This window comes from Mirounga angustirostris, unplaced genomic scaffold (assembly GCF_029215605.1).
Source record: "Mirounga angustirostris isolate CCGP_5_RB_7025 unplaced genomic scaffold, mMirAng1.0.hap1 SCAF_6, whole genome shotgun sequence".
Lineage (NCBI taxonomy): Eukaryota > Metazoa > Chordata > Mammalia > Carnivora > Phocidae > Mirounga > Mirounga angustirostris.
Window position 1 is genome coordinate 17,329,862 of NW_026991714.1, and position 11,147 is coordinate 17,341,008.

General features: G+C 35.7%; 1 pseudogene; it reads left to right on the forward strand.

Annotated features, from left to right (window-relative positions):
• The first annotated feature begins 2,459 nt into the window (after window positions 1–2,459).
• On the forward strand, window positions 2,460–3,791 carry LOC123845652 (splicing factor 3A subunit 1-like; annotated as a pseudogene).
• Window positions 3,792–11,147: the final 7,356 nt, after the last annotated feature.

The window sequence follows — 11,147 nt, forward strand, 5'->3', positions numbered from 1 at the left end:
TTCCTACTATCTTCTTTTTTTTTTTTAACATATAATGTATTTTTGTTTCAGAGGTACAGATCTGGGATTCAACAGTCTTACACAATTCACAGTGCTCACCATAGCACATACCTTTGCCAATGTCTATCACCCAGCCACCCCATCCCTCCCACCCCCACCACTCCAGCAACCCTCAGTTTGTCTCGTGAGATTAAGAATTCCTCATATCAGTGAGATCATATGATATACATGTCTTTCTCTGATTGACTTATTTCGCTTAGCATAATACCCTCTAGTTCCATCCACGTCGTTGCAAATGACAAGATTTCAGTTTTCTGATGGCTGCATAATATTCCATTGTATATATATACCACATCTTCTTTTTCCATTCGTCTGTTGATGGACATCTTAGCTCTTTCCATAGTTTGGTTATTGTGGACATTGCTTCTATAAACATTGGGGTGCACATACCCCTTTGGATCAACATTTGTATCTTTGGGGTAAAGACCCAGTAGTGCAATTGCTGGGTCATACAGTAGCTCTATTTTCAACGTTTTGAGGAACCTCCATACTGTTTTTCAGAGTGGCTGCACCAGCTTGCATTCTCACCAACAGCGTATGAGGGTTTTATTGACTGCTTTTAAACAAAATGTGTTAAACTTTGAGTTCCTTTCAACATTAATGAGGTTAATCATGTAATTTTCTCTCTCAACCTTATCAATATGGCAGTTATATTCATTGACTTCCTAATACTGAGTCATCTTTGTATTTCTGGAATAAATCACACTTGGTAAATATGCATAATTTTTATATGCTTTGTATTCTGTTTGCTAATATACATCTAGGATATATGGCTATTTAAGTGAGTTTAGGTTATAATTTTCTGTTCAAAGATTATAACCATTAAATGCCAATATTATACATACTGCATAAAAAGAATTTGGAACATTTTAAGTGTCATTATGTCTCTGATCTTTGCTCCTGTGGCCTTTTCCTGGAATAGGAGTTTGAGGGTAATTATTTTGTCTAAAATACAAGAACTCATATATAACCTCCCCTCACCCCCCAAAAAAAGATATGATCCATAATGAAGGGAATAGCAAATCAATCAAATCTGGCCTAGAAATGACCTAGATGATAGGATTAGTAAGCAAGGCTATTACAATGATTATTAAAATGCATTTCCATTATTATTAGAGTATGCATTTCATATCAAGAAGAGGCAGGAACTTTTGAGCATGTTAGAAGGAATATGGAGCAATAAAGAAGTCCCACATCAAAATTCTATAGACAAAACTACAACATCTAGCATATCAGAGGATGATAGGTGGGGGATGAGTGAAATAGGTGAAGGGGATTAAGAGTACATTTATCTTGATGAGCACTGATTAATGTATAGAATTTTTGAGTCACTGTATTGTATGCCTGAAACTAATATAACACTGTATGTTAACTATGTAGGAATTAACTTAAACAAAATGAGGGTTGCTCGAATGGAGGGGGGTGGGAGGGATGGGGTGGCTGGGTGATAGACATTGGGGAGGGTATGTGCTATGGTGAGCACTGTGAATTGTGCAAGACGTTGAATCACAGACCTGTACCCCTGAAACAAATAATGCATTATATGTAAATTTTTAAAAAACTTAATTAAAAATAAATAAATAAATATCCCCTCAAAAAAAAAAAGAAAAGAAAGAAAACCCTATAATATCTAAGATGAAAAATACAAGAAAGATAACAATTAATTGTAGTATGTAAACTTGAATTCTTGTCAGGAGAAAGATGACTTTAGGTGACTGGTGAAATTTTATTGTGGACTGGATACTAGATAATTTCATCAAGCTATTGTTAATTGTTTTTCAAAATAATTAATTTATGTAGAAAATAAACCTTATCTTTAGGAGATACATAATAAAGCCTAAAAAAATACTATATGAGAGTAACAATGGATTATACATTATAGGAGAAAAATAATTTTAAAATGTAGAAATAGAAACTAAAATGCAACTAGGAAGATAAATACATACATACATACATACACACATACATACATGCAGCATCAGTGAGTCGAGTCACAACTTGAAGCAATCACATATGGGTTAAATTGGAGTTCCTTTAGGAGAAGAAAGAAATGGGGTTAAAGAAGATATTTGAATAAATATGGCTGGAAAATTTATAAATTGGATGAAAATAAGAAACTTACAAATAAGCTAAAAACAAAAAAGGAATAGGAAACATAAAGAAAAGTACATCAAGTCACCGTGTTATCAAATAGCTTAAATCCAATGGCACAGATAAACTCTTAAAAGGAGTCACACACACACACACACTTAAACACAGGCACACCATCCTCTGTTGGTGCAGGGAGCCTGTCTTGATGCATGCAGCACCCCTTACGGACTCCTGGGCAGCTCTGAGTGTTGCAGTCATGCAGGCCAGACCTGTGTAGCGGAGTGCCCCCACCATCGCCAGGAGCCACCATGCCCAGACTGCACAGGTGGGAAGCATCTTCAGAGGAGGATCCTACCCCTTCCAAACCGGTGGTGGGGATTATTTACCCTTCTCCGAAGGTCAGGAACATCATGGATAGCACTGACAAATTAGTGACCAGAATCAAACCCAAATTTGAAGCTAGGATATAACAGAATGAGATCAACTCTCAGTTCAACTTCCTGAACCCCAGAGACCCTTACCATGCCTACCGTTGTCACTAGGTCAGTGAATTCAAGGAGGGGAAGGTTCAGAGCCTACAGCCACCATCCCCAAGGTCATACAGCAGCAGCAGCAAGCTATCCAATAGGAGCTGCAGAATGCCTAAGCCTAGGTGACCCAGGAGACCAGCATGCCCAAAGAGCCCCCTCCCGAGTTTGGTGAAGTCAAACCACAGCATGCCCCTCATTGTCATATCAGCTTCCATCTCAGCCTTTGACCTGGATGTGATGAAGCCGATGGCTCAGCCTGTGGCCAGGAATGGGCACTGGTTTCTGACACAGCTGATCTTTCTAGAAAGAGAAGCACAGCTACCAGTTTGACTTCCTCCACTTGCAGCCCAACTTTTCAACTCCTTCACCAAGCTGGTGGAACATTATACCAAGATCTTGATTCTCCTCAAAGGCTTGTTTACAAAGCTAAAAAAAAAAAAAAAAGTTTTGGGCCAGGTTTGTTCCCAAGTGGAGTGGGCCAAAAGAAGAAAAGAAAGAAGGAAGAGGAGGAGGAGAAGGAGCAGGTGTCCATTTGCAGATCATCAGATCAATCAGCCTGATTTTGTGGTAGTAGAAATAATAGACTTGAACTTTTCTCCCTCCACCACACTGGAGGAGTTGGGGGCCCAAATCCTCATTCAGGAGCACTAGAAGAAGATTGGGAAGAGGGAGGAGGTCAAGATGAAAGTCAGTTTGATGAGGAAGTTGAGAAACGGTACAAGGTACAAGACCGGGTAGCCTCCATCCCAGCTAGATCAGGACCCCCCAGTGCAAGACATAGATGAAGGTTCAAATGATGAAGAAGGGCAAAAAGTACCAACCCCCAGAGACGCACATGCTTCCACCTCTGCCCTTGGCTCCAGGCCAATTCACTGCACAGAGGGACTGACCCAAAGACTTTTAAGCCCTGCTCCAGATGAATATCTTGTGTTCCCTACCTTGGGAGAAAAGATTCTGACCAAAAAAATACAGGAACACATGGGCATCAGGCTCAAAGGACAGCAGCATGGGATCCAAGTATACACACATTATATACAGAGTTACAAAGATAAGTCAAGAAAAATCTCCTTATTCTCATTGAAACTTCCCACTGAAAACAGTGTAAGTTAAGAGACAGAGGAGAAATATCTTAAAGTACTGAAAGGAAAAAAAATAAATAACCTGCTAACTTAAGAGATCTATCTCCTGTAAAAGTATCTTTCAAAATGAAGGAAAAATAAGGACTTTTTTTGTCAGATATAAAAAGTTGAGAGAAATAATAACCAACTGACCTGTACCAGAAAAATTTTAACTGAAAACCCTCAAGCAGAAGGAAAATCATACAAACAAGAATGAAAACCACTGAAAAGAGTAATTGTGGGGAAATATAAAATATTTTAATTATAAATCTCTATACAATATAATGGACTGATTAAACCAAATAAAAAAAACAACACATCGCGGGATTTATACTACATATAGAAATAAAATGTCACAACATGAATATCAAGGCCAGGAAAGGACAAAGGGTAGTATATTGTGGGAGATTCGTATAATTTTATGGGAGGGGCGCCTGGGTGGCTCAGTTGGTTAAGCGACTGCCTTCGGCTCAGGTCATGATCCCGGGGTCCTGGGATCGAGTCCCACATCGGGCTCCCTGCTCTGCGGGGAGCCTGCTTCTCCCTCTCCCACTCCCCCTGCTTGTGTTCCCTGTCTCGCTGTGTCTCTCTCTGTCAAATAAATAAATAAAATCTTTAAAAAAAATAAAAAAAAATTTATGGGACATAATATATTGCTTGAAGATAGAATATGATAAAATACAGTGCTATATTTATATAACCACTAAAATAACAGCGTTATAGGCAAGAGGCAAAAAAAGGAGATAAAAATCACAAAAAGTTATTCCAAAGAAAGTAGAAAAAGAGAAAAAGGAACAAAGAAGAGATGAGAAAACAGATGTCCAAATCATAGTTTTAAGCTCAAACATATCAAAATTATGCAAAATGTAAATTACCTAAACACTCCAATTAAAAGTCAAAGACAGTAATGATAATTTTACAAGTACATTAATTGACTCTAATTTCAATTAGAAAAAAAAAATTACATTCCCAAAAGAACACTGTTGGTAGGCTAGAATGTGGCCTTGGGAATCTCTGCTGCATATTGCTTATTTTCCCAAGACGGTAGCCACACTTTGCCAAGATAATTTCAGTGGTCAGAATGTACTGTAGGCAGTGTAAAAAGTGAGGGGAACTCTGTGGGGAACAGAATCAAATGAGCAAACAAAACACCAAAGCACTTGGAACGGTGACTGCCAAATAGAGTGAAATAATTGTTGAAGAAAATGTATTTCTTCTTAAGACATCAGGTTGACAAAGGTGACAGAAAAATGCATTTGTGCTTGTTGGGTACTTTTCTCATAAATATTTTAATGTTGGTAAAATAAACTCAATAATGCCTGTTCTGAATACTTTTTTGTTTTGTTTTGGTTTGGTTTTTTTGTTGTTGTTCTTTACAACTTATATGTCTCTTGGAGATGTAGCTCTATTAAATGAGGTAATGAAATAGTAAACATACACAAACTAGAATTTCCATTCCAACTTTTTTGATAGGTTTTGTACTTCAATAATTTTCAAGCTTCCTAAAAGTTCTAGGAACCTTTATTTAGAAAGTTGGATATGGAATTGAGATAAATAATAGGCTTTTAAGGCACACGTATGATTTATTTCAGTTGATTCTGAGTTGTAAGTCTAACTTCATGGGAGTAATGCACCAATTTTTGCCAAGAAATCCTTAAAGAAGTAAATCTCTTTTGGCAGCAAAGATTTAAAAGCCATCAGTAAAATCTTGTGCCTTGGCAAGATGCTATTAAATGGTGAGCTAATTGACAAGGATTTGTATAGCAGCTTTAGCTGAGCCAGTGTGGTTTTGGCTCATCAAGGAAAAATAAAGCATGAAAGAAATAACAATCTTTGGACCAAACTAAAACTGTTGAAATGTTGCTGTCCAAATTCTTGAAGTTGCAACTGTATTCTTATCTGTGGACCTTTGTTCTCACTATTTTCTATGCCTACAGCTTCCCCTGTATGTATCTTCAAGTGGCTTACTCTCTTAGCTAATTCATGTCTCTGTTCAAATTATCTTCTCAGAAAAACTTTGTGAACTCTAATTAAAACTGCACAACTTATTCTACTTTATTTTCATCATGGTTATTATTGCTTCTGGAATTTTGTTGGATATTTTACTCTTGTGCATTGCTTATACTATCCAGTAGGTTAAAAGAATCATGAAGGCAAGGAAATTACCTCTGAATGCCACATTTACATTCTACTGTAAAGCTTCACATTACATAGTTGAACGGCAATGGTACTTTCTCCAGTCGAGATGTTGAGGAAATTCTTAGAACTTAAAAGCTATTATTTTTGCATGAATTTTGGCCTTTTCACTAAGAAACTCAAAGTCAGATGTGAATAATTAAGAACAATGCAGTATAACCTGGCTTGTCCTGAGTAGCTACTAGTCAAAATATTGGAGATTCCATATGTGTGTACCAAAAAAAAATCATTTTAATATATATTAATAAGATGGAAATATTACGAAGGAAAAACTGCTAAATTCTGATTTCTTTGTCTCACAGTATGACTGTTTCTTAGTTACTTTGATATAAAATCTTAAAGCTTTACAACATATTTTAATCCACACCCCTGATTGAGATTTGTCATTATTAACTTATGGGGGAGACTATTATATTACGCTGTTGGCATTGGAGGCCACCAGTGAAATATATATCTCCTGGTATTCATCTCTGCTGCAGTCTCCTCCCAACAAATCTGGGTGTGGCTTCAGTTAACAAACTTCAACAGATGGAGCATGCAACCCTTGCTATCAGGGTTGTAAATTCCAAGCTCTACATTGGGTAATAATGTAGATTACACTAAAAATATTCAAAATCTTAAAATAAATAAATAAAATTTAGCAGAAATAACACTATGATCCTTGCAATTCTCAGCCTTTAGAACCCTGACAGCTTCTTCTTTTGGAACCCTAAGCATGCATGAAAGAATTTCGTCTGTCCAGCTGGAGAGACCCTGTAGAGAGACATGGTGGCAAAGCCCCATGAAAGGGAAGGATGCCAAACTCCTGAAGAAAGAGAATTGCCTAGTTGTGTCTGTTTCCCAGAGCTGCAAGAGCAAATTGCCACAAACTGTGTGGCCTAAAACAACACACTTACTCCTGGTTTCTCCTGGAGACTTGGGGGGGGAGAATCTGTTTATGCCTCTCTCCTAGATTATGGAGGTTACCGGCTGTCCTTGGCATTCCTTGGCTATTATTATACAGACCATTTCAATCTCTGCCTCTCTCTTCACATAGTATTCTTTCCTGGGTGTGTCTCCTCTGTGTTTTTGTGAATCTCTCTCCTTTCTCTTTTAAAGACACCAGTTTTTGGATTTAGGGTTCATCCTAATCTGGCATGACTTTATCTTAACTAATTGCATCTGTAATGACCCTGTTTTCAAATAAGGCCATATTCTGAGATTGAAGGTAGAAATGAATTTGGAAGGGGTTACCATTCAACCCAATACACCATTCATCTCAGTGATCCAGCTGATTCTAATCTCTACCCCCCATCCAAATGCAGCCACACCATAATGGTGGCCCAGCTGATCTCAGCTCACCCTAAAAAATCATGTAAGAGGGGGTAAAATGGATGAAGGGAATCAAGAGGTACAAACTTGCAGTTATAAATTAAGTAGGTCATGGGAATGTAATACCCACCATGAAGAGTACAGTCAATAAAATTGTATTAACTTTGTATGGTGACAGACATTACTGGACTTATTGTGGTGATCAGTTCACAGTTTTATATAAATGTCAAATGGCTATATTGTACACATGGAACTAATATAATACTGTACATCAATTACACTTCAATAAAATTAGAAAAAAAGAATCATGTAAGAAAATAAAATGAATTGTGTTTACATGACTATGTTTTGGATTTACCTGTTATACAGCAATATATAATAGAAAGACTGGCTAAAATTCTTCCCCTCAATCCCTTATAGACTCATGTTGAAAGTATATAAATATATGAATATATAAATAAATGAACAACTAAGTGAGAGTAAGAATGGATAAGGTCTTGGTGTCTCTTTCATATCTTGACTAGGAGGCAAAGATACTCTAAACTAAAGCACTGCAGAGAAGCCTTATTCAAAACAAGGGGTGAGCTACCCAACCAAAGTGGCTATTCCTCATGGTCAATCAATAAATATAGCCAAGTTGTAAAAGCATCTGTTTATGCTAGCTAAATGTACAATCAAAGATTACAGTTGATTGAAGTGTCCTTTGGAAAAAAAAAATGTAGTATTAGTCAACTTGAACTTTTACTTATTGATCAACTATGCCAGCCTTAGCTAGTGCTTATTTAATGTAGCTTTATAAAATGTTTATGTCAATGTACCTTATTTACTTTCAGTCACAACAGTTAGATCTACAGTTTCAATATTCCCTTCTAGATCATGGATATAAACTAGAGAAAACTCCTCCCTCACCCCCCAGCAAGCATTTATGTACCTGATAACTTTAAAAAAGTAATCCTTTGGTCTGTTTTGTTTTGATATGGAAGATGCGGTTTTTGGGAACAGCTGTTCCCTGAGTTTGTTTCTTCATTCATGTACATATTTAGTCAGTTTTGTATTTTTAAGAACTTGAATCTGCCAAAATTTTATGACTAAAACAGAAAAACTTACTATTGAACAACTTCAAGGATCGGTTTTTAATCTATTTGCTTCTTTCTTTCTTTCTTTCTTTCTTTCTTTCTTTCTTTCTTTCTTTCTTTCTTTCTTTCTTTCTTTCTTTAGTCTGACTTCCTGACTTCTTTCCTGTCTGCCTGCCTGCCTTTCTTTCCTCCTTTTTTCCTTCTTTCTTTCCCTTCCTTCTATCCTCCCTCCACATTCCCCTTCTCTCTTTCCTTTCAACAGATCTTATTTTTAAGCCAGAGTTGTTCTTTTTCCAGTATAAAAATCTATGAATTTAAGTTCTGAACTCATGATTAATCTTTCCTGTAAAAAAAAAATCTGGTGCTAGGGGCACCTAAGTGGCTCAGTTGGTTAAGTGACTATTGGTTTCGACTCAGATCATGATCTCAGGGTCCTGGGATCGAACCCCACTTCCATCAGGCTCCACACTCAGCAGACTCCCTGCTTGAGATTCTCTCTCTCCCTCTGTCCCCACCCACTGTCCCCCCAACCCCGTCTCTCTCACTAAAATAAATAAATATATCTTTAAAAAAATCTGGTGCTAAATTTTTATTAGTCTTACTAAAAATTACAACCTAATTTTCTAAAATTTTGTGGAGATATAAAAATACAATAAAGAATTTAGATTTCTAAGAAAATATATATGCCTAATTCAATATGTTGGTTGGAATTCAAGTAAATTTAACAAAGTGAATCTCAGTCATTCATTCTCTACTCTGGTTCTTTAAATACAGGAAGAAAAAAAGTCTCTTTCATTGGCTACTAGGCACCATTCTTTCTGATCTTCAGTCTGAAAGATCAATGGATTTTATTTAAATAAATTCTAACATATGTAGATATAGATCTGAAATTTCACTAATGTGTTTTAACTTTCTTTACTCAGGCAGAAGTCACATTTCTTTTATTATTCTTTGGAATCACATAAAATCACCAAACACAACTATTAAATATAATAGCTGCACACATTAGAAATTCAAGGTTGAAGTAACTAGAATGAAACAGCAGATTTCAAAGGAACAAGACTGTCACTTAGTGTCAATGTTACAATTCCATTTATCAGCTCCATTAACTTAATGGTCAAAAAAAAATTCTCCATACTTTCTTCTCCCTGGTGCATATTCACTCTCATACACATCTAAACTAATGCTAATAGAGAGTAAAGTGATGCTATCAGCATTCTTTTATGTAGCTTTTATTGTTTTCCATAAAATTCTGTCACTGGGATAAAACTAATGATTTTATACATCTGGCCCAGCCATACAAACTCCAGTTTTTACTCTTCTTATTTTCATTCAACCCTTCTTTTCCACTCCTTTAACTTAGAGTACGTTTGTCACATGAAAGTTGAAATACCAAAAAGTCAGAAACCTCATCAAAGAAAAACAGGTACTTTACTACCTTTTGATTCTCTATCTTCATATGAACCATTTTAGATGACTATTTACCTCTCAGTCCTCATTATATTGCAGACAGCTACACAATAGACTTTCTGGTATTTAATGCTGAAAAGCCCTATTGGTGATGTGTAGTAAAATTTTACTGCTTGTCTCAGTAAAAAAAGGAGCAATTCCTATACCTACTTTGCAGTTGAAAAGTTCAACCTTTATCTGTTTAGCCAGCTTTGATTCAAGAATAGGTCTCTTTCCACAGAGAAGAGAATTGCTGAGGCATCAAGCCCTTTCCAGCAATCCCCTGTGCAAGCTGATTTGCCTGCTGATGCTCATGCATTTTTCCCTAATCTCAAGAAGTTTATACTGTTTTATTTATAAAGAACTCTGACCTGATAAATTTGTCAATAATTCATCATTTTCTGGCTTTACCAATTTTTATAGGTATTAGTTTACAAATATTAAGTATGCCATTTTATTGCTCAGTGATGCACTTTTAAAATTGCACGAAATCTCTTGAGAGTCCTGTGTTATGTCCAGAACATTTAAATAAAATGTATAAATTAATTTTGACATGTAGTTTATTGCCACAAATCAATATGTCACAGATGCCAGTACTTGCTTATGAAGCTAATGATCTCCCTTAATTTCTCTAATGTTCAGATTTTTTAGTACACACATATTTTTGAAATAGTTAACCAAAGCTATACCTTCTGTTGTTTTGTTTTTTCCCTTATGGGCGTTCATATAAAATGGGCTAAGGATGTAAAATGATAAAGAAAGCCATTCATATTTTCATTGGCTATTATTTTAACTTTTTTTTAAATTTACAAAACTTATTTATTTATATATATATTTTTTTTCTTTTTTTTTTTGACTCGTGTTTGCAAAATCTTGCAAAAGAATAGTAGCCAGAAAACAACTTTTGTGCCTTGGTTCCTCTGTTTACAAGTTGTGTAACTTTGGTTCATTCACATAAAACTTTTTTTTAATTGCAATTATTTTAAGTGCTCCCAGGGGATAATAATAACTGCTTACTTGACAGGGTTGTGTGAAAATCATGTGAGATAAGTAAAATTGTGCTTTTCTGAAAACCATACAATATCATGAATAAAATGTGAATTCCAATACTAAAATTCATACAAAATCAATTCAAATATATTTTCTTTTACACATCTATGATTTGCATCAGGCAATAATAAAACAAAATCACATAATACATTTGGACACTTTTCTCACTACTGTGAAATAGAGCTGTTGAGCACAAATAAGAAAATTCCTGCCTTCCTGAGGACTAAAGTCTTTTTTTTTTAATGAAACATTTACTTATAAATATT